The sequence below is a fragment of the Cyanistes caeruleus genome, chromosome 5 (assembly GCF_971803275.1).
Source record: "Cyanistes caeruleus chromosome 5, bCyaCae1.hap1.1, whole genome shotgun sequence".
NCBI lineage: Eukaryota > Metazoa > Chordata > Aves > Passeriformes > Paridae > Cyanistes > Cyanistes caeruleus.
In genome coordinates, this window is record NC_141705.1 from 57,928,361 (window position 1) to 57,953,420 (window position 25,060).

A 25,060-nucleotide genomic window follows, 5' to 3' on the forward strand; every position below is an offset into this window, starting at 1 on the left:
CTGACTTGAAAATTTCCTGCCATTTTTTCCTTTGCTTTCCTGTCTGCAAAGGCAGGATGTATCCAGACAGCTGTGAGCAGGTCCCAGGTGGTTCACCATAAATGATGGTTGGCCATACAGCTCCTCACCTGTGTTTTATCCATCTGGATTTATTAGCATAAAGCAAAAACATTCAGTTCTAAACTATTTTCTCTCTCTGTTTGAACAACATAACTGAATATCACTAAATGTTCAAATTGTCCATGAAACCTACATGATTACTTATCCTTGCCATTATGACAAACACAAGTTCTCCTCTTGCCAGGAGGGGAGAAAGGGGTTTGGACAAAAATTAGGTATATTGCAGCCTACTAATGGGCTTTAATTGCTATCTGTAGGCTCAAGTTTGAGCAGAAAGGATAGGAAGGCAACAGCTGTTCCCACAAATCAAAATGAACTCTGAGAAAGACACCAGCTAACTCCCTTTCTTACATGGGTCTGTGACCTACTGCTACCTGGTTCTATTCTCTTGTAGTCTAAACCCTGATCTTGGCTTTTAAATACCTGGTTTTCTCAAATTAAAAATAACTAACTAACTAACTAAATAAATAAATAAAATCACAAAATATTAACACCTGTGGCCACCTCCAAAATATTTGAATCTGACTCACCTCATATTCTGCATGCAAAATGAACATGCAAGTAAATATATAAGAACCAGCATTCTCATCTGCCAGTATCTTCAAGTTTTGCAGATACCTAAATAATACAAATACACATCTGGTTCTGGTTTTACATGTATCTGTTCATGAGAAGATTTGACATTTTTTAGTCTTTATGTTATTTGAAGTCACAGGGAAGGTGCACCATTTTTAGAAGTACCAGTAATCTCCACTTAGCAAAATTCAGAAAGAGACATCCAGGACACTCCAGCAGGCCAATGCTCTGGCATTTCAAGTTTATCCCAGAACTAGCAAGCAGGATAAAGAGATTTTTAAGCTGGAGAAAAAATGATACTTTCTAGCAATAATGTCTGACCAGGTAACTGAACTATTGTAAAACAGGTTTTTGTCTAAGGAACAAAAGAAAAAACTTCAGTAAAAGCTCATATTGCTTCTCCTTTCCATACAAAGAGCAAGAGTTTTAAGTAGCAGAAGCAATTGTATATTTGGGGCAGAAGGAAGGGTAATATTTGCCTCAGTGTAGCAATTACAGCTCCATAAGGAGCCCAGGTAATTTTCTAAGCCCTGGCAAATCTGAACTTTATGAATGCATATAGATGACCAAAAAATTGGGAAGCCAGAAGCAGAAGCTCAGCAGTGCAGCAGAGAAAGTCACACACACTAGTGGCTCTTCCAAGTAAAGCTTTGTGCTCAGTGCTTGAAAGCCACAAGATATTTTCACTGACTGTGACACACAGGAAGCACTCCATAGCAACACCAGTGAATTTGATGTAATTTAAAGTTCCTCAGGGTTAAGTTCCTCCTAAATAATCACTTGCTTTATGAAAGAGCCTACCCTGTCTCACTTGGAATTATTAAGACTGTTCATGAAGTGAAGCTTAGTCATTTTGATTAAGTGCAGCAAAACATCCAGTGAGGTTTGCAAAGAAGTCAGGTAGCTAAGTGGTAACTCTCTGACAGCTGGGAAAATCGTGCAGATAAGAAACATAATTTCAAAATTAAAGATAAAAATAAATTATATATTGGGGGAGAAAAACATCTTGACTCAAAATCAGGGAATGAATGGGAAGGTTCTTTTAATGTTGCATCTTGAGGAGAAGCGACAGAACCAATCACCAGGATACAAACACAGGAGCTCCTGTATTTCATCATAAACTGCACTGCTGCAGCAGGACAAACTGCTGTTCATACTAAACCAGTAAGCCCACAAATTCTGCATTGAAGCTTTGCTGACTTTTGAGGGGTTATTAATTTTTAAGGGGTTATTCAATTTTAAATATTTCAGTTGAAGGGTCTTCATTTGAAAATGCTGCTTTTGCATCTATGATGAAGATAGGAATTGTGGAGGGTCTCGAACACGTACTGATACATTTTTAGAGAGTATTAACTGAGAATCCCTGTTGCAAGTAACCTCTTGTAGATTTTTCTTGTTGCAGCTAAAACTATCAATACACCATTAATAAACTGGAATGTCAATTATTCTTAGCCACAGAAATGTCACAAAAGGCAGACATTCTGCCCCAGGACCTGTGCAAGCTGCAAACTGAGTCACTACACAGTAAGCAGCAATATTTAGCTAAGGCACTAAATCCTGCCATTTTAAAAATCCTCTCGATTTTGTGTACTGCCAAAAACTTCTTATTCAGAATTATGGCAGCTTGAGTCCCAGTCTTTGGGGAATATCTACAAGACATTACAGTGTCTGATTCTTCAAGTAGCTCATTAGGGTGATGAAAAGCCACATGATGAAGGGGCAGTGCCATGGATGAAGAGCTAGGGGTTCCTTTTGTCTTGAATTATTAACAAGTCAATATTTAGTGGACTGTTCCTGCCTGCCTGCCTACAGCAGGTGGTACCCCACTGCCTTTCACTTGGAAAGCATCTGCTTGCTCTGAGCCTCCCCAGAGCTTGCTACAGTCATTTGTTCGATTTAAGACAGACACTGTCATTATTCTGTGCAGCACTTCACAGAAATATTTCCTACTAAATGCTTGAACCATCTGAGCAGCACTAGGCAGGCTGCAGGCTTCATTAATAATGCATCCCTGCTTATCAATAGATTTAGACAACTGGTATTTAGAAGCTTCTTCAGAAGGAGTGGATTTTTTTCACACCAGTTAGCTTCATTCTGTCAGTTCCTTGATGTAGACATTACATCCAACTGAGTTCTGAAAGGCAGAGGTGCTAAAATTGTATTTGAGCTGCTCCCTTGCTTTGGAGAACAATTTGACTGATGTAACTCTTCAGATTAACTCCTCTGTTATTTTATTCTTTGCTGGTTTCGGGGTTTGGGGGAAGGGGTGGAGGGCAAAGTTACATTCACATTAAAATGGAAATTTACTTTTATCTTATTTGAAATACTTGGAAACAATGGCTTCACATTCTCTAGGTTCCACTAGAGATTCTCTGGACTCAGGTCACAAATGAGGGGGGAAGATTCAGTATTAGAATTATGATTTGCAGAGGAATGTCAAGCACTTTTACCAAATCATTCAGGATGCTAAATACAGATTAAAAACCACTGAAGTTCTGCCTGGATCAAAAGCAGTGTGAAAGAAGTACTTCATTTAGGGAAAGGAAGGAATTTAATATAGGGAACGGAAAAATAAAGATACAACTCCATTTTGTAAAGAAAAAATTAAACAAAAAGAAAGCATCTTTGAATACCCGTGTCATGATTATAGAGAAGAAACTGCTCAGATCCATTTTGATAATTCTAAGCCTTCCTTCTGGATCAGATTTTCCTTCCATCACCCCCTTGCTGAAGCCCACAACCTTCAGATGGATTTCAGCAATTTTCTTGTTTGCTGGACTGGTCTTATTTGATATCCAGAAAATGTTGGAGTTTTAGTTTGTTTTTGTTTTTTGGTGGTTTGTTTTTGTTTTTTTGTTTGGTTTCAGTTTTTATGAAGCATTCAAACAAATTGTTAGAAAAACCTAATATGCTCACAGAATTCTCATCTTTATTTATGGTTTATAGCAGTCTATTTCAGCTTTGTTACCTCCATCCCTGCAAATGAAAAAGTTTATGTTTCCTGCAGTTCCTGCCCATTTGTCTCTGGAGATGCTCATTTCTAGCTGATGTGCACCATCCACTCAGCAAGTTCACATTTTTTGGTATACCTGGAGTGCTCCAGTGCTTTCACATCCCCCCTGTCTCTGACTTGCATGAGTAAACCTGTCTATACACCAGATTGATTGATTGATTGATTGATTGATTGATTTCTCTCTCTCTCTCTCTCTCTCTCTCTCTCTCTCTCTCTCTCTTTCTTTCTTTCTTTCTTTCTTTTTCAGGAATAAATTGAGAGACATCAGCAGAGAGTATGAAAATATTGAGGTACAACAGCAATGGATAAAATTTGCTACCAGGCTAATTGCAGATTGCTTTTACCATAGATTGTTTTCAATGTAGAATTTCTGGTTGCTGCTCCAAGGACAGAATTAAGATATGGGCAGCAAAGCCAGAGTTTATAAAAATAAATAGTTTGTTCTGAGAACTTTATGTAATTATAAGGGAAATGAAATTATTTTGATCACAACTCTTCTAACTCCTTTGAATTGCACAGTGGGTGAGGCTTTTCATAATGACACTTATTACAGGAGACTGAACTGAAAGAACCTCTTTGGAAGTAGTTTGCATCCTACCCCTGTCCACTGCAACTAGGTCACACATGATTTCTCCAAAGATGTAAGAGCATATTTCAGAAGGATGACTTTTGGATCAAAAGGCAGCTCAATCTCTTTGCTTTTAATTCCACAGCCTAGCTAAGAGGTGCCAGTGGTAACTAATTCACAGCTCTGTCCTCCAGTAACTATTTAACTGTTGTTAAAAACTTACTTATTAAATTAGGAATGATTACTTATGGCAGAGACTCTGTAAGGTACAGAGAGGCAATGTGTTAATCATGTTTTTAATGTTTTGTTTTCTCTTTTAAAGCGTAAATTCCCTGATGCCATCATTAGGAGCCTACAAGAAAGATAGAGAAAGACTATTCACAAGAAAAGGTAGTGGCAGGACAAGGGGGATTGGCTTCACTGAAAGAAAGATTAAATATTAGGAAGAAATTCTGTAATGTGAGGGTGGTGAGGCACTGGCACAGGCTGCCCAGAGAAACTGTGGATGCCCAGTCCAGGAAGTGTTCAAAACCAGGCTGGACAGGGCTCTGAGCTAGTGAAAGATGTCCCTTCCAATGGCAGGGGGGTTGGAACTGGATGATCTCTAAGGTCTGATCCAACCCAAACCATTCTGTGATTCAGTGATATTCCTCTAACAGGGTAAAATTCATCTTCCATGAACAAAGTTAGTTTATTAACAAGTTTTTCTTCCCCATCTATATATAATCTTTATCAATAACTTCACATCTTCAGAGGCCAGAAAAATGCAGTAGATGAAAGGAAAGTGCAAAGACAGTGAAGGAGCAAAGAGGTAAAACCAGCTGCTCTTCCTGAGGCTGAAGTAGAGCAGCACAGAGTTTCATACTTTGGCTTGCAGATGGACAACACCTTTTAATTCAGCCTGTTCTTCACCAGTGCCATTCCTCGGTACCACCACAAGAAATTATTTCACCCTCAAGCTAATCTGATTTTTGACTGCCATCCAATCAGAATTTTAAAAAAAAGAGAGAGAAATAAAAAAAAAAAAAAGGAAACCACTAAAACTGGTTTAATAATTTTTAAAGAGATTTTAAATGATGCTCACTTTATCAAGAGGATGAAAATGACAGTAGTGTCAGAGGGTAACAGGTTGCTAATAAATACAATAGTTTAGGAAAGTGCTATTCTTGTCATGGAAAAATATATTCTGAGAAAAATAATACCACTGTAATTCATTTTTGAAAGCTATAGAGACATCCTAGATGAGGAATGCAGTTATTAAAGGCAAAAGTACACAATATGTTGTAATGAAATGGTTGTGCTACACACTTCATTAAACGTTTTGTGAGGCACCTGGGAAATTCCAGCTCTTCCCCCTCAGAAGGAAATGTTTGACGTGCCTGGATCACTAGAGAAAGCACACAGAGCTAGGCTGAAACAAAAAACACACTGCCTGCCTTGGTGACTCCAGCCTGCTAGCAAATGGATGTGAGTAAAGATTAACCAAGGGTCTACAGGAGTCTGCATGTATTCTTCCAGTGCAAAAAATATGGTTCCAGGATTCATTGAGAGAGACCTGAACACTCCCAGCATTCAAAAGGAAGTTGATGTGAGCAAAGCTGAAGTTCGTTGTGAGCGACAGCACGGTGGAAAATCCGACAGACTGTGCTGTGCATGGGTCCATTGGAAGAAAACACACTTGTCATATGAGAGGCTGAAAGGCTTAAAAATTCAGAGAGCACAGTAGGGAGTCTTCCAGGAAGATTCAAAGGACTCATATGTTTTGAATGTGTTGAGTGTTTGATTTACGATATTTAACGGGAGAAAATAAAGGGAAAAAAAAAGTCAAATTTTATACAGATTTCAGAGAAACAAGATCTCAGGAAGGGCAGATGTGCTAGAATATCTGATATTTGCATGATCATTTCAGAAGCTCCTCCTTTTCACAAAAAAACCACCCCCCAAAACACCCAAACAAAAAACAAAGAAAAATAAATCTGCATTATGAGAAGCATTGCTGAAATGATGCTGTTTACAGAGCACGTTTTAGAGTTCTAGTTCACTTCAATCCACTATTTTTTTAGACATGCAGCAAGAGCACATTACAGACAAGAACTAGGGCAGAAGAGATTGTGCTTATACCACAGAAGTCAGGGAGGTGCTGAGGTGCTGGTCCTTCCTTAAGAATATTTACAATCAGGCTGGAAACTTCAGGACACACCCAGCAGAGTGAACAAGAGCAAGAAGAAAATATTGTTGCACACTGTTATAGAAATAATATGCGATATCAATGGTGGTAGCTTCTCTTTTTGCTCATGACTTATCAATGCTTTCTGTCTACTAACCTGTTTTCCCTTAACTAGGATTTACAATATCATTTGAAAACTCTTAAAAGAAAAATAAAGGATAAAGTTTTAAATAAATACTTTCAGTGGCAAAGCTTATATTAGTGTCTTAGACTAATTGCAATAATATTTAATTCTGCCCATACCCATAGATTCATTCTGAGAGAGCCCCTATGGATATTAAGTCAGAGTGTGTCGCCTGGCACACATGTAAAACAATATTTTAGTCCCAAATTCTCTCCTTGAAACAGCAAGACCACATGCAAGTCCTGTACAACCTAACTCTCTGAATGGCCAGAGGGCTTGTGTTAAAATTTGTTTATTGATACTCCAGCAAATAAAACAAGCTCCCGGAAGAGGTTCTTCCAAAATATTTGGTGGTGAAGATTTTGGCAAAGGGAGAAAGTGCAAGGAAGCATTGGGACAATAGGCCTTTTTTTAGCACTTCTTAATACCAAGGAATGTGCTTTCAGGTGTGTGAGGTGCTGTTTAAAGCCACCAACACAACTCTGTTCAGTGTTAGCATGCTCCTTGGAAAAGAGATAGGCTGAGAATTTTTCTCTCTCATTCAATTTTGGTTAGCAAAGCTGAAGAGCTCTGCAGGGAACTGAAATGAACAGTAAAGGCTGGTTTAACACAGCTTTTGTCCATTCTTGTTTCAGTTCTGTATCTTTTAACCTGCAGGGCATAATTCTTCCTCCTAATCAATCTCCTTTTGCATTCCTTCTCTTCTTACTTTTAACACACAGCTTAGGATGACTGTCATTCCAGGGAGATCTATACTCCTTCCTAATAGTATAATGGTTACTGCTAAAATTTTTTGATTCGGAGTTATTATATGCCTCCCCCCATTCAAATATCTAAGCTTCCCAGAACTCACTAAATAGCCTCAGCTTTTCAGTTTGCCTTTCTAAGGCCCCAGAACCGGGGATTTATCTTTCACATTTCTCAGAGAGAGGGATTTGGACAAAATGGAACATGCTCAAGTATAGTTTTTATATCCAGACTTTTTAGGTCTTGCTATTCAGTGAAATTATGCATAACACATGATTATTTTTTGCTAATTCAATAATCATTTGGTAAAAATAAAATCTACCTCAGTTTACATCAGAGAGTATCCAAGACCTGACTTTACTGGAAAATAAATTTGGGAAAAGAATTTACGGTATTCATACGTCTGGTTTTTTAATGGACAATTTTTGTTCTTTGGGTAAGTTCAAGTCTTCCATGATCACATAAATTCCACTACTACTTTCTGCCTTTAATCCCCACCCCACTTCGCAAAATAGACATTATCCAGTTCCAAACTTTGGATTTTTCTGAACATGCCTGTTCCTGATGGTCCCATTTTTCATTTCACTAACAGACAATGCCACTACAGTCCCACTGGCCTCTGCCTGTTTGCATTTCACTTTAGGAAACTGAGATCAGAGAGGTGCAAAGGAGAGCAGCAAAGACACAGGGGGAATATATTATCCTTCTCATTTTGTCCAGAAATTTTAATGTCCTGACACCAACTAAATGCAGTTAGTACAAATATACTGCCTGGTGGTACAGTACATTCAGAAAGTAAAATCCTACCCATCACAGCATCAGCTGCTTTCCTCCCACATCTGTCCCTAACCTTTTGCTCTTCCCAAGAGAGATATCCTTATCAGGACTATCTTTTAACAAGATTAAGAAAATAACATTAATTAATTTCATGCTTAAGGGTTGAGTATTAAATGCAGCTGTAAAAGGAAATGAATGCAGCTTCAACTAAGCAACAGTAACACCCTTTCTCCTAATGTTTTAAATAAAAAGTCAAGATTTTTACTGGGCAAAGCTTCTTTCTGTGTAAAATCCACATTTTTAACTGTTCAGATAAAAAATGTCTGCAGTTCCATGAAACCTGAAAGCTCTCTGTGGTATTTCCATCTTCATTGCTCTTGTCCTAAAAGCATTCTTCCTGACATGGCTTATTGCTGGTGCCACCAAACACTCGCAGGCAAGAGGGCACAGTCTGGGCCTTCTTATGCCGAGATGTGAAAAATCAATTGAATCCCCATCAGATGGAATCATTGGTGCAGAAAGTGACTAAACACTGAAAGTTATTCTGTGATCCCAAAGTCTAGAAAGAGGGTACTGCAAGCAGTCTACAAGCTAAAATATAGGGTGCTGATATTTATAATAACTCTCTGCATGGTATTATTATTCTGGGCCTCTGCCCTTCTACAGGTGTGCTGCTACTCATGGCTCAATTAATTTTCTCTTCAAATATTTCAGTTCTTATCAGGTATATATAATATGATATGCTATGACACACACTGATATATCATATCACATCATGATAGTGAAACATACCGAATATTTCCATTCCATTACCATTGTGCATTAAAAACAGGGTAGACTGACAGCAGAGTCTACATACCATGATAGATAACATGATTTTTATTTCTGTTTCAAATTTGGGGGATTCTGCACTCAATGTCCTTATTTTACTAAACAAAAATCTAATTATTATATGCTGCATATAGTATCTATAATATATAATTTAGCCCTGATTATAAATAAATTCAACCTGACTCATCTTTCTTCACATTTTTTCTTCCTTTTTTTCCCCCCCTGTCATTTTCTGTATTTTCTTCTCATTTTCCCAGCGTCTTCTCTAGCCAAGTCTTTGTTTCTGTCTTACACTCCACATACTGCCTTAGATATCTGTGCTAGTATCCAGCTGAGCTGCAGGAAGGAGTTTTTTTTAGTGTACTCTCTGTTCATGTCAGTCCTATTATAACACACTCAGGATGATAAATTACACTTGAAAACTTCTAGTACAGATATAAAGAAGTCATATTATCAATTCCCAAATGAATGTTAATCATAACCCTTTAATCATAATGCTAATCATATACATATTTGGAAAAACCCAAGCATTTTATGGTTGAGCATAGGAATAGATGTCAAAAGACACATGTTGTTGTCTTGGCTTTTGCACAGTCTTGTGGTGTCAAGGTAACAATCTGATTTTGTTTTCTAGCTTGGTTTACTTGTCAAAATACATGAAAAATATTGGCCTTCTCGATTGGGTAATTCTTGATTCAGGTAATGCTTATAAAGGCTTTGAAAACACAGACTATGCCTGGCTAAAGAGGTGCAAATTATTATTAGCTGTCAGTAATGTTTTATAGAAAACACCATGGCTGAACACTCATCAGATTGGTAAATTAGTAGAAAGAAGAAAAATAAAGAAAAATAAAGAAAAATAAATAGAAATGGAGAAATTACAGGCTTGGAACAGCAAAAACAAAACCTAAGTGTGATGCAAAGAAATAAACTTTTGCATGAAATCACAATCTGCACAGCTACTCCTCACCTGAAATATGAAACCAGTGTAGACACACAGACTTGTCAAAATTAAACTCTCCAGCTTTATGTGTAAACTCTGTGCTTTAAGTACACTGATGCTAATGCCATGAGGTCAATTAACTTTGATCTATAATGACAAGAGCACTAGCTCCCTAATTTAGTGGTAGAAATAAACTTCCAGCAACCCTGAGCCCTCTCTGTGCTCTACGGTGTGCGCTCCTGATCAGAGCTGTAACCGAGCACACTCTAGCGGTCCCTGGCACACAGAAGTACGGGCAGGCAGAAAGAACGGCTCCACACATCCATCTGTGCAAAGTGACACAAAGCCTCAGCTGTGGGCAGCTCTCCCAGAGCTTCAGAACCCCTGCCCTAAACCCCTGGGTATTTGCAATTTCTACACTCTGTACCTTGCTTCTCACTGAGTTTATATAATTCTTTAAAAGGTGGCTGGGGTAATTTATGGGGAAAAAAATGCACTAGATTAGCCAGTTTGAGATCATAATTTATCTATAATGGCCTTTCTTTGACAAGAAGAAAACAAAAGAAAATTAAAGCTGATAGGGCTGTTCTAGTAATGTCAAAAGTTGGCATTCTTTATCACTCTTTAACTTAAAAGTCCTTGTCAGAATAATGATAAAGGCATCATAGAAATTTTGCTTTTCATCTGTCTGACATATAAATCAATGATCCAAAAAACAAATCATTATATATGTATTTTTTTTAAAGTGAATATAAAACAAGCCTACTTGTCTACATTCTTTATTCATCTCTGACAGAGTCAGTTATAGCATTTCTCTGAGCACTCACTCACAGCTGAAGCTGCTCCCCCCTCCCAGTTATAACACTGACCCCGTTTAGAGAGCACATCTCAAACAGAGGCACCAGAATCTGTAGCCTTTTCCAGGGTGTGAGCTGACATAATGGGCAGCTTTGCTTCCTCTGGGGAGCAAGCACTCTCTTTATCACTAGGACAAATGACCTGGAGGAGAGGTATCCAAGGCCAGCCACTCTATTTCCTTATAAATGCCAGATCAGATCATAACACATTACTGTGACTCGCTGTGTTAATGACCAGGCACTTCCATTTGCAGGGAAAGCACAAGGGTGAATCCAGCTGAATCCAAGCTCTGACTGTGTCAGGGTACACTTTCCAAGCAGGAATCCTACTTTTAAAACTTCCCTTTTCCTTCCAGCACACATCTTTGAAATTCACAGTTACAAACAGACCAAAGCACTGAAAAATAACAACAACCAAACAAGCATTATCAATAAAAAAGGTTTACCTTACAGCACTTCTGACCTGCTAGAAGTAGCATAAATGATGAGTCTTTCACATCAGGGAAGACTGGTTTTCAGCTCTCAAGGGGCTCCTCCAGGATCTTTCACTTTGGATTTTTCTTTACATATTGAGTGCAGGTCCTTACTCCTCATAGTGAGCAAATTCCAGAAAACTGTACATCCTTTCACAGAAGTACAAGCTCCACCATGTCCCTCTATAATGCAAAAGTTGAGAAGCCTGTGAATTTATTAAAAAATAAAATAAGCAAAACAAAATTATTTTTCAGGCTTTAATTAATAAGAAACAGAAATAGAACTATTCCATATTTTGAAGGAGTAACAAATCACACCCTACTATGGGAACAATTAAAAATAAATTAAGAAAGAGAAGAAGTAGAGAAGGAAAATAATGGTTAGATGACAGAACATGAGATAGACAAGAAGATAGAGTAAAAAGTACAGGTTTAGAAACAATAAAAAGAGGGAAGTGTACAGTAATAAAAAAGAAATACTAGAAATAAAAATATTTATTTTCATGCATCTGTTAAGTTTAACATAAGTCTGGGGAAAAAGGGAAAATGTTAAATAACCACAGTGAGTCTAAAAACTTCCTGAAGTAAAAAAACCCCAACTAAACAACCAAAAAGCCCCCAAAACAAACTAGAAGAAATGTAGGAGATTAGAATGAAAGTGCATGGAGGGAAGGACAAATAAAAAAGTGTAAAAAGAGGACATAGGCCTTCTTTGCATTGTACCCCAATTCAGTCACCCTGCAGTCACAGAGAGCCATATTGTGGAACCCAAGATCAGAATTGCCCACCAAATATTCAGTTTATGTCAGGCCATGAACCACATAACAAGTATTTAAAGAAACAAAAGTGCTCACTGCAGCAAAATACAGCATCTGAGGCAGAGAGCAAAGTAGAATGTGTATCATAGGGCCCCACAAAAGAAGTGTTTTAGGTTTAAAATGCTCAGAAACTGTACTGCCATGTTTTACAGGAAAGTTAGGAAAACATTTTTTCCTGCTACCTTTACTGATACTGACTTGCCATCCAAAGATATATTAAAGCTGAGGATAGTGGAGACTTCAATTCAAGCTCCTTTGATAACACAACCCTTAGGATGCATCATTTCTCTCAGTGAAGGCATTCACAAAATTATAGGTATTCTCCCATATATTCAAACACATCCTTAGGGGTAAAAAAATGTGTTTTCAAATTAGGAGCATAAGCAGGAGTACTCATTTCTGTTCATGTCAGATAGCTTATATTCCCTTCCAGGTCTGAGAAATCTGTGAGAAATCTTTGAGCTCAACTCCTACACTGTTTTCAGAAACTTGACTGAACTATTCTAAAAACAGTATTCAAACTGAAATACTTATTGCAATGAAAAGCTGCTGGCAATGGACCACGCCAAGTGTCTGTCTCCTTCCTCTGCCAAGGATAGCAGGTCCCTGCTTACTGTGTTTTTATCTCTGTTTATCCTCTAAACTGATCTCAAAGTTGGCAGCACTTGGATGTCTGTGTCATAAGGGTTAAGAAGAGTTTTATATATATATATAGATGCACTCAGACATATACATAAATATATATATATATAGGCTTCTTGGTTCCACAAAGAATATGTTTCCCTTGCTATACAAAACCAACCATGTGCCTGGTTTTGAGCAACACAATTACTCTTCCCCAGAGCCATCAGGAAAGGGATTCAGTAACAACGTCTGAAGAGTACAGAATATAGATCAGTCCTTGTTAAGTTTATATTTGATATGAGTGTCATGTTAGAGAAAATGCACAAGCATAAACTCTCCTGACAGTAGATTGCCATTATTAGCTTTTCCCCAAGTAATTCCCTGACACCTGTTTTTCAGTACCTTCAATTACATTAAAGAGTAAGACAGAAGCACACAGGTCAGAGTAAAAGAAATATCTATAGTTTGGATCCTTCATCCCTGAAAACTCCCAAATAACTTATTCTTACTCTTGGTAAACTACCAAGTTTTGCTCATTTTGAAGGGTTTTGTTTCACTCTAAATTTCTGCATTGATTATGCTTTCATTGCTACCTCTGTATAATGATTATCATTTCCCATCTTACATGCTACATATGATCGAGAGTGATTCTGTGATTTATATGGGTAATAATATTTTGAAGTAATTTCTTAGCTTTAAACTTTTATTACATTTTTTTTAAAGATGTTTTTTAAAGAGGCAAGTGCCAGGCAAGTGCCTGGTTATAACTTCAGAAACATTCATGTTGATAGCATTGACTAGAAATACATTAGCTAAACTGAAAAAAATATAGTAGTTAAATCAGGTTTTTTATCCAAGCAAAAATGCCAAAATTGCTAAGCTTGTTATATTCTAAATATCTGTTAATTAAGCCAGGTTTTTAAAAAAAAAGTCTTTTTGGAAGAGATATTTATACAGAGCAGCTGTGGTAAATAGGTAAGTGCTGGAATTTCCAATCCTAGGGATGATTTGCTGATGCAAACTGAGTACAAATGGGTTACAATCACATTTTTCCTCCTGGTTCTGTACATACTTGGAGCAGGCAAAACTTCACACTGGCAATTTGCACATGTAAAGCTGCACATACACACACATTGCCCAGAGTGCATCATGACAGAAAATTAGACTTTCAAAGTTTCCTTTTCAGCAGTACCAGAGAGTGCCCTGCATTACATAGGCTGGAGACCCATGATACTCAGCTGTATGTAAAAAAGACAGTTTCTCAACTAATGAAACCATCTATCTTTTGTTCAGTCTACAGAACGACATAAAGGTGATCCTAGAATTAAACTTACATAAAGCAGGAGTCACGGTGGCTAAGCTGAGTGAGGCTAAGCATCCACATGAACCTATAGAAATGCATGTTTCATAGCTGTGGACAAAGATAATGGCATGCAAGGAACGCTGTTCCAGAAAACGATGTAGCCTTTCATCCTTAATAACCAAATAAAAAATGGGAAGTCAGTACTTGGGAGCTACTCCAGCAAGCAAATCTCCAGGAAACAAGGCTCCCCACAGACTCTTCCTTGATCTTAAAGCTTAACGTGAAACATTTATATGCACGTAGCACCTGGCCACAAGACGTGGGAAGGCACTTTTATCACACTGGCTGTATTTCTTCCTTAAATAATAGATTTCCTCTTTTTTTTTTTTTTTTTTTTTTTTTTTTTTTCCTCTCCTGGAAATGGAATACATCTTCAATAATGTTTCTGTACCCTTTTTTTAAAAAAGATTTTAAGAACCAAGCAATCTTGAAAAACATCACACAACTTTAAAAACTATTGATACCCCTCAAACCGAATTTCATCCAAGCTTTTAGAAGCAAAACTATGCAGTCAAAATAAAAAAAACATTATTTAGATGAAGAAGTTTTATTTTTTTGTTGGTTTTCTTTTTAAAATGTGTTAATTGAATGCTAATCTCCCACCTGCATTTCTCTGACATCCAAGCACATGGATAAACTGTGCACAGACTAAACCCAGCTGAAACTACACAAAAGCCAGTTGAATTGTACACAGTATTTTCTCAAAGGCACTCCAGAGGAGTTAGGAGCAGCAGTCTTTGAGCCTTAAATTGCTGCTCCAAAACTAATGCCAGCTTTGCAATGACTGACTCACACATATTTTGAGCGTGAGCTAACATATCAAACCTTTAAAGCACATATATGTGCCCCTACATAATGCAGCTGTATCTTTGTCTTCAGACTACTCTTGTTTTTAGCTACATCCCTAATGCAGCATGCAACCAGTTTTGGGTGCAAACCTCCGCAATAACATCATAGAGCAACCTCAGTGCCTCCACTGAAGCAAACAGGAAAACACATCTGGAATCAATGCTTATTTGCCTCTGATTATATGAACAATTCAAAACTTTCTTAACAAGTAAGAAATCCCAAACTCTATTATCCATTAAGACCAACGTCTGTTGAGAACACAGGCAGAGAAAACAAAGCCATTTTTGCTTGTGCAAAACAACTCTTCAAACTTTTCTCAAACAAAAAGGTTTCATTTTACTTCAGCTTGTCCATGTCCTGCATTTTGGCTGAGAGCAAACCAGAAAAAACCCAAAACAAAAAAGGAAACCCTACAAAAAGAACCCAAACCCAGAATACTCAAATGTGAGAATTATGGCATTTGGTCATTTGACTTCCTACTAGTGACCTCATTGCTACTGTGACACAAAGACATTATTCCATGGTTTAAATGTGAGAGAAAATAACATTTCAAGAAAAATGGTGGAAGTTTTTACCCTGATTACTTCTGTGGTCTGGGACATGCAGAGTTTTGACAAGAAATTTTAGCCTTAAACAGACCTTTGTAACTGCATCTCAGCTATTGTCCCTTTTGCAGTATTCCCAGGGACTTCAAAAATAAACATTAAAGAGACCACGACTACACAGAAGGAAAAACAGCTGTAGAGTCTGCACACAACTCAAGCAGTAACAAATGCAATGAGATCCAGAAAAAGCAAATGAGTAAATATTGGAAAACTTCACCATCATTTTCACTTCTCACTACATCAGAAATCTTTGCTGTAAAGCCTGAATTAGATTTGCATCGCATAAGATTAGAGTTTGAAACAAGGAAAAAGCAGCAACTCTTTCCCTCTGCAAGAGAAAAAGAACATGAAATAAATAAAACCATTTTGTGTTAGTACAGTTATTTTAACAGCACTCATTTCTCCAGACTATTTTTTTCTAGATTTGCATATGTATGGAAGAATAATAAACATTCCTCTTCTTTGCCTCCCCCTGCATAAGGTGCATTGTTTCCAGTTCACATTTTGGGACCTGAGGCATGGAAAATTCTCTGTGCGAGACACAAATACTGGGTTACATAGTCCTCCCTGTGAAGTGTTGCTGTGCTCCTAAAATTAATGTGTGGAGAAATGTAGATTCTCTGAATGAAGATCCAAAAACATCCCAGCATAAGAAACAGGAACCCCATTGCATTTTGTGGCAAATAAAGGCAAGTGAGCACACTCCTAACCCAGAGAGTGAGAGCTTGGCAACTAGAGTATTCTTCTGGGACACAAGACATATTTTGTCAAACCACACCCCAGCTTTCCTGGGCAAGTATCAGAACCCCTGAGCAGCTGAAGCAGCATTTTCTGCCCTCTCTCATGTATTTTGCAAAGCCCACTTAAAGAACAGAAAGCAGAGCACAGGAGCTGGGATGGGTAGAGGAACCCCAACTTCATGTGCAATGAAGATTCTTCTGCAGATCCACTGTTCTGTGGGGATGTAATACTCAGTGGGCAGCTGATCACAAATGGGGTCTCCAGGTGCTCTTTCAAAACAGAAATAATAGTACTAACTTAAAAACAGTCATCACCTTCTGTTGTCCATCTAATGTGCTGAGCCTGTTTAGAATTTGGATGCAAATTTTGTTGTTCTTACAAAGCCAGCAAACTTCTGTGCGTTTCTGATTTATTTGAAAGACGTTTCAGAGGATTTTTCAAAATGAAAGTTTCTGAACGAATTCATAAATTTAAGGGTAAAAAATAATTTTAACAGCTCAGATCCTGAACTGATAATGGTGTGTACTAATGCACTCAAAACTAATGAAATTGTTTCCAAATTAAGCATGGTACAGCTTTAAGAAAGATAAATTCTGGAAATCTGTTAGCCTGTCTGGGCATGATGCATAAAACTATAACAATCAGACTTCTTTAGATTAACTTACCTCACTCATCAATATCTAAATATTGTAAGGCTTTTCCAAGTAAAATACCCATGGTCTCATTGTTGAGATAAGTTGACATAAACTGAGAAACTTAGGTTTAACCAAATCACAATCCTTAACTTTCATGTATTTTTAGAGAACGCCCTCAGAGGCATTATTTGCTTTCTGCAGGTTTATAATGGAATGTCACTGTACTTAGGAGAGGATCAAATAAAATTCAACTTAATGAGAATAAAGTTTGCTCCTCACTTCTGCTTTGTATAAAAAAAGAAAACTGCATGACCACTCAAGTATCAGTAGAATTTTCATGTTTTATATTTTTGATGAACTGGAAGAAAACAGAAGAAAGTAGTGGGAAAAAGTCCTGCAACAAGAAATGTGACTGAAAGCATCACATAAATGCTATGACATCACCTATTTAATCTATTCATGACTGTATTACATGCTGCCATCATGTCAGCTCCCAGAAAAACACCATCATATTGACAAAGGCAGTGATTCACACTGTTTCTCAGACAAGCCTGTGTGTTTATCCTCAGGCTTTCCAATCCTTATTTAAGGAACTATGATCATTTGAGTGTCAAAATTCAATTTATCAGCTCCAATATATATGAAGGGAATGAAATATAGAGGCTAGCAGCTTGTGAGAGCTAAACAAGATGATCTGATTGTCCCCTCTGGCCTTAATGTGACACCTAGTACTGAAGGGAAGGAGCTGGAAGATGTGCTGTCCCCTTTCTGTCTCCTTTTCATATGACCAAGCTGATTTAACTACAGAATTTGAGACAGAATCTAAAACAATCTTTGACTATGCTCCCTTCTCACTCAAACAGCTCTGAAGGTGTCTTCTGTGAGAACTGCTTTTAGGAAAGAATACACTGAAGAATGGATGTAAAATTTAGCAGATCTGAAGATAAAATCTTAACTGCAGGCTGGAAAATAACTTGGTTTGCAGGGAAAGCCCTATTCAGGAAAATGTCCTATGATCCAAGACTTAGAAATGGACCCTGTTACGCAAGATGGGGAGTGAGAAACTGGTACTGGAGCTGGAGGAAACAAAATGAAAACGGCAAGCAGAGGGACAAGTGTGCTACTAGCTGGGTTAAGAGCCTGACATCAGGAGTAATCAGGAGGTAACAGGAAATTTGTAGGTTTGAGAGGGATATCAGCTAATCTAATATTAATGCTGGAGGGTGCTGGGCTCAGGAGATAGCAACCCGGGGAGAGCTGAGCCAAAAGTGAGCCAGGAACATGGAGAGAGCACTGAGGTAGCTACAGGTGATAAAGAGAAACGAGAGGAAGGATTCAGGGAAGAATACAGTGACAAAATACAGTTGCAGGCAAGAGGTTGAGATGCAAGGCTGAAACAGGGAAAGGAAGAGTAGTCAGACAGAAAGGTTCAGTCTTTGAGGATCCAGTCAACCAGCCAAGACTTCCTTCCCAGATATTTGGATGGAAAATTTCTCCACACCTGGCAAGAGGTTAGGGCATCCACAGGATGCACACTCTTCCTTTCTACTGACAGGCAGCATAAAAAATAACTCCCAGCTACTGCTGCCAGTGACACTGTTAGCTCAAGAAGCAGATGGCTGTCAGATGCATCCAGAGATTGCCATCTTGCTGATGATCACTGTGGGGGGTGTTATGATTCCACAAAATCCAGTTCAATGTTCTCAAGTTGTTTTTCTGAAAACCTAGGGAATTACATGAAGTATTAAAAACAATATTATGCTTGCAAGTAAAGAAAATATTAAGATAAGCAGTATCAAGATTAGAAAATGCCTGTTCTTTTTTTAATGTGCTCTCTTCTGTGCATGCTCCATGTGATGCACATTGCTCCACAGGGATAACAAATGCTACTGTCCTTATAATTTTTTCTCCTTCCCTTTTCTGCTGTTTTTGCTGTTGTTATTTCTTTGATTGTTTTTCAATAATGCAGAAGATAGGTGGAAAATCAGGAGATCACTATAGCAAAAATAAAAAGTATATTCTTAGGGTCAAGATGGCTGAGTGCCTCCTAAAAAATGAGATTGCATGTCTGCTTCTGTATATAACACAAGGCAGAACTAAGCAGAAACCTTGACTAACATGAAAACCACAAACATTCTTACACATCCCAAGTGAAAAATCTGTCCAGATTTGCTGAGTACTCACAGCTTCAGACAACGTTGAAATTATTATAGTAGTTTTCTGAATACCTAATATGGCATAAAAAGGCAGAATGCTTTGAAAAGCTTTTTCAAGATGTCTCACTATGATCACCAGTTGCCCAGTAACATGGCTTGATTTTGTTTGGATATTGTGAAGTATTACAGAAGTGTCCACAAGAAATTACTAATTCAGTCAGCATCACAGAATATGAATCTCATATTTAATATATTTCAACAAAGATAAAACAAACCAGCATGAGTGCTGGTGAGGTAAAGACCATCCCTGGTGAAGATAAAAACACACTGACATGGCAAAAATAAACAGTGTGTGTTTGCATACACAGACACTAAAATTACAAACAATTACAGACACTGTAATTTCTATTTCTGTAGAAAGGGGAAAACATGGGGTGCATGGACAATGTTAAATTCAACAAGTGTGCTAGATTTTTCAGCTTTGATAATGCTTTGTTAATCCAGATTTTTGACTGCAACATGTTCTAAACTCATCTACATAGTATTCAGCATTCATAGGAGAGACGGAGGCTCAAAATTTGTATCAACATGTAACCCATTTGTCCTGCTTACGGCAGGGGGTGTGAATTAGGTCATCTTTAAAAATTGCTTCCAGCCCAAACCTACAATTCTGTGCCATTTGGGAACTGTAACCTGAGGTGTTACTTTAGAACAAATGGCAGCACAAAGTTCTGTCAAAGATAAATTTAATTACATGACATTGACTAATTTTCTGGCACTGAGACAATCATAATTTGCTCCAGTAACAACAGAATCAAGCAAGTCCACTATTTCCACTTGTGTTTTTCAGGCATATTACTCAGTGGAACTCAGTGGAAGACATGGATTTTGGATGTTTTATCCATAGGAAGAAGCACACCCTCCAAACCATTACAATTCTAGATAAAACCAACTAAATCTGCACTTCTGGGAAAACTAACCCCCACACAGGTGCTTGTGTCAGACATGCCTGGAGCCTTCTCTCCTCGGGTGTGTTCTGTGGCCAGCAGGACCAGGGCCGTGATCATCCCTTGTGCTTGGAACGGGTGAGACTGCACCTCAAATGCTGCCTTCACTTCTGGGCCCCTCGGTACAGGGAGGACACTGAGGTGCTGGAGTGAGTCCAGAGAAGGGCGACTGAGCTGGGGAAGGGGCTGGAGAGTAAATCCTGTGAAGGGTGGCTGAGGGAGCCGGGGGTGTTCAGCCTGGAGAAAAGGAGGCTCAGGAGACCTTCCTGCTCTCTGCAGCTCCCTGAAGCGAGGCTGTAGCCAGGAGGCAGCAGCTCTCTTCTCCGAGATAACAAGATGAGGAAATGGCCTCAAGAGGCACCCGGGGAGGTTTAAGTTTGGGTATTTGGAAAAAATATCCTTCACGGAAGGTGTCAGGCATTGGGACAGGCTGCCCAGGGCAGTGCTTGGGTCACCACCGCTGAAGGTATTTAAAAGACATGTAGATGCGGCACCTGGGGACACGGTTCAGTGATAGACCTGGCTGTGATGGGTGAACAGTTGGACTCGGTGGTCTCACAGGTCCTTTCCCAGCCCTGAAGACCCTGTGATTCCATGGAATATCCCGCTCCTAGGAAGTTCGCTGTTGTGAGGGCCGATAATCCGGCGAAGAGCAATGGCGACATCTAGCGGCGGGACACGGCGCCTCACAGGCCGGGCCCGCCGCGGGAAGCGGCGATCCAGGGAGATCCATCCGTGTCCCGGGGAGATCCATCCGTGTGCCGGGGAGATCCATCCGTGTGCCGGGGAGATCTGTGTGCCAGGAAGATCTGCGTCTCCCCAAGGACATCTGTGTCCCCAAGGAGATCTGTCTCTCCCCAAGGAGATCTGTGTCTCCCCGGGAACAGCGCCGTGCCTCACGGGCCTGCACGGACAGCAGGGATGTCACAGAGTCAGAGGCACAGAATGGGTTGCTGGGTCTGAAAATACTTTTGAAGCTCATCCAGTCCAGCCTCCTTCGATGAGCAGGGACATCCTCAATTAGATCAGGTTGCTCAGAGCCCCGTCCCGACTGGCCTTGAGTATTTTCAGGGCTGGGGCATCTATTGCCTCTCATGGCAAAATGTTACAAAATTTCATCACCCCTGCTCTTCATATCTAGTTTAAATCGATCCTCCTTCAATTCACAAGTATTGTCCCCTGTCCTACCCCAGCGGGCCCTGCTAAACAGTGCATCCCGAGCTCTCTTGTAGATCCTTTAGGTATTGTAGGTGCTATAAAGTCTTCCTGGAACCCTCTCTATGCTGAGCATCCCCAGCTCTCTCAGCTGTCTTCATGGGAAATGTGCTCCAGTCCTCTTATCATCCTCATGGTCTCCTCTGCACCCATTCTAACAGGTCCATGTCCTTCCTGTGCTGAGGACCTCAGAGCTGGGTGCATCATCACAGGTAGGGTCTCACCAGAGCACAGGGGCAGAATTACCTCCCTTGACCTGCTGGCCATGTTGCTTTTTGGTCTCAGTTTTGGTTTTTTTGTTTGTTTGGTTTTTTTTCTCTATGTTACAGTTGGCTTTCTGGGCTGCGGTTCATGTTCCTGGCTCATGTCCAGCTTCTCATCCACCAGCATCCCCAAGCCCTTTTCTGCAGGGATGCTCTCAATCCCTTCCTCCCCCAGCCGGTATAAATACCAGGGGTTGTCCCAACTCAGGTGCAGAAGCTTGCACTTGACCTTGTTGAACCTCATGGTTCTCATGGGTTCTCTTCTTGAGCTTGCCCTCTGGATAACATCTCATCCTTCAGGCATTTCAAAGTAATAGATAATAAATAGAGTAAATAGACGCCAATTTAACATGAAAAACTCTAAAAAGGCTTCAGTCAGGATCTATTCAGTCAGGATAGTTGCTTTTTCAGAAATAAGAAAAAAAAAAAGAAAAAAGAAAAAAAATCCTCAGTACACCTTGCATGTCAAACAAATAAACAGACAAACAAAATATAAATACATAAATAAATATCAAGAACCACTTACTGAAGAGACTATGAGTTTATCTCTGGGCACATTGGCAAAATTTATTTTTCCACCTTTCTATATTAGAAAGTGGAATCATTTTTGCTGCTTCTGGAAAGCTTCATTCAGCCTAATAGTGACACTCACTGGGAAAACATGCCATGGAAATGCCAAGGCCAAATGATTTAAAGCTGGCACATAATAATCAGCTGAAACAAGAGCCTTACAAATAGGAGTGCTGAGCAAACACAGGCAAAATGTGCTCACTTTTTGTTCCAGTCCAGAATTTATACAGGCTACACAAGGAGATCAAATTAAATATGAACTATTTTTTAGCCCAGGTGTTTTATTACACCCATGTAAATCGACCCAAAAATTCTAAAAAGGAATTAAATTTCAGTTCTGGAACTGTTCTTGAAAAATAGGAAATGTGAAGTACATGACAAAAAACCTTTTGAGGATTCATTCAATATAATGCCTCTATGAGCACATGGGATCAATTCCTCTGGAACTGTGACACAAGGAGTTTTTTTAGTCAAAACTAAGCTTCTGTGAGCCCTGTGTTTATTTGTCATCAACACAGCCAGTAAGGTTTCTGTTTCTTTTTGGTTTTGTATCAGAACAAAAGTTAGGAAGCTTATCCTGTCACAGGCTTCAGCAAAAGGCAAATAGAACTGTGATGGTTTAAGCCATAGCCATACATCTCTACCAGCCCCAACTTGCTTTCTAAACCTACTATTCCCAAATCTGATATACAAGCAGGGAATACACATTTTCTCATTACTGTTTAAAGCTAAAATGCTTCACATTACAATAGCTGAGACTCCAAGCACTTCCTTGGCTCAGCTTAAAGGCAGAAACAGCAAAGACACAGTGGAGATGTGCAGATTGAGGAGACAGTTTAAGGTACCACATCAAGATTCACCAAAAGTTGTCTGTTAAATCTCCAAATAAATAAAAACTCAGTGAAATTTTTACAGACATGCACCTGACTTACTATATCCTAGAAGGTGGCAGTGAGGGGGTTTAGGCTTAGCATGTGTATCACAGCAAATAGTAGTTTTCTGGCTACACAACTGCTTTTCTTGAGAAGAGTACATATATACTTAATGTGCTGCCAAAAACTCCTGCACTCAAGGAGGCCCACATGAAGCATTTACAAATACTTGCTGGATCCCCCTGACTGAAATTATTCTTGTTTGATTCAAGTAGCAGATTTCTTATACACAGCATACAGGGGGAGCCTTCTTACACACACATCACATATCTATGCAGATGTGGAGACAGAAGCTGTGAAAACCATAAAAAACCATGAAAATCAGAGATGATCACAACAGCAAAACCTTTCCTTTCTCCACTAAAAACTAATAATAACACTACAGCACATGCTGGGTAGCAGCAGTTTGCCCACGTGCCAGAAGAAAGAAATTAAAATAAAACTTAAATTAAAAAAAAATAAAAATTAAAAAATATCTAAAGAGTTACACAAGCCAAGCCCTTTGAGAGAAAAAGCAGCCCTCTGAATAACCAAACATTGGGTCCTGGCATTAGTTTTTAGAGCTGTTATTCTTTTCCTATATGACTGCAGCAGCTCTGAATATCTATTTATCCTTCTGAGGCCTGTGGAAGAATCTATTTATAGTTGTGGGATACCAGTGCTAGTGCATCATGACATTGGCTTCTTTTACTGGAAATGATCCTGGCCGATTTACAGGCAACATGATGAGTGACTGACACATCCTATCAGAACAAGAAGTACAATTCTAGAGAGGAAGTACAATAAAGGAAAGAGAAGCCTTGAGATACATGGAAAGGTACTCAAAACAAAAAAGATAGAAAGTCTCCTTTTGAATTCAATTGCCCCCATTTACAGACAAGTAAATGGAGTAAAGAAGAAGGCAAAGTATCATTTCTGTTACATGAGTTTTGGATGTTCTAATCAAGACAACAAAGGTTGTAATTCATCATAGATGAAAAGCATCTATAACTACAGAAACAAAAGCCAAGGGTACCAGCCCTGATATGCACTTAAAAAAACCTGTTCATCTTACTCTGTCTGCATCACCATAAAACTGCTAGAATAAAACTACTAGAACTGATTTTGCTGGAAGTTATTCTCTTCTGCAACCCATCATGACAGTATCTTCACTGAACCAGAAAAAAAAAAGCTCAACTGAGATATCAGCTGACACATTTTTGCATCTTCCACCACTTTCTCTTTTCCATTCCCTTGAGTGCTGTATCAGTCAACACTTCACAACATCCACATTCCCTTATCAACAATCAGACATTAGTGCTCATGGCACTCCTCTGCCAATGGATAGGCAAGTTTGACACATGACTTATTTATTTTGGAGATTTGAGAAACTGTGATTCTTGGCTCTTGACGTTTCTAAGTTTGGGAATGGCTTTATTTATCACCAACTCTGAATTAAGGCTGTAAAACTGCTATGAAAACACATAGATGGCCCTTAAAGGAGAGCTCTGAAACACTGCAAGTGAAATGGTTAAAACACGATGTCTGGTTATTAATAAAAGGAACAGAGCTGCATGCTAAGGGGTAAAGCCACAGCAGTACTGATATCACTGGACTGTTTGCCACGCTGTAGGATAACAGGACTATTTTTATGCACTGGTGCACAGACCAGGCACTCTGTACTAAGCACAGGTGAGGGTAAGAATACACAGCTGTGAGCTGTCTTTCCCCCTAGAAATTACATTCTCAAGTGACACAAATAAACCATTTTCAAGGTGTTTTTCTAGAGCTTAAGGGAAATCTACAGCATTCCCACAGCTGTAAATGTTTGTGGGTGTTCAAATGTCAGCCAGTGGGAAAGCTGCTTTGCACAGTGTCAGCAGGAAACTCCTATTAGGCTTTCCAAAGGGCATCCCCACATCACGGCCACTGCATGGAGAAAGAAGGGTATTCCTTCATGTATGGCATTGCCTGCTAACTCATCTCAATATCATTTATCTAGCACTTGGAACTGCTTATTTCAGAGGAAGCTACAATTTCACATAGT

General features: G+C 39.0%; 2 long non-coding RNA genes across 4 annotated transcripts in view; one reads left to right on the plus strand and one right to left on the minus strand.

The window, feature by feature from the left end:
• The window catches only part of LOC111928840 (uncharacterized), a 36,219-nt gene extending 14,851 nt beyond the window's left edge, over positions 1-21,368 (minus strand). Inside the window, exons 1-2 of one of the 3 annotated variants that reach the window (XR_002864333.2) lie at positions 20,028-21,368; positions 11,247-11,462 (exon numbers count right to left, since the gene is read on the minus strand). This is a non-coding gene — a long non-coding RNA (uncharacterized LOC111928840). Of the gene's footprint in view, positions 1-11,229; positions 11,463-20,027 lie in introns of all 3 variants that reach the window. The other 2 variants (XR_002864334.2, XR_015286883.1) reach the window with 2 other exon arrangements.
• LOC111928841 (uncharacterized) overlaps positions 20,060-25,060 on the plus strand; it is a 33,329-nt gene continuing 28,328 nt past the window's right edge. The window contains exon 1 of the long non-coding RNA XR_015286886.1: positions 20,060-20,132. This is a non-coding gene — a long non-coding RNA (uncharacterized LOC111928841). The remainder of the gene's footprint in view (positions 20,133-25,060) is intronic.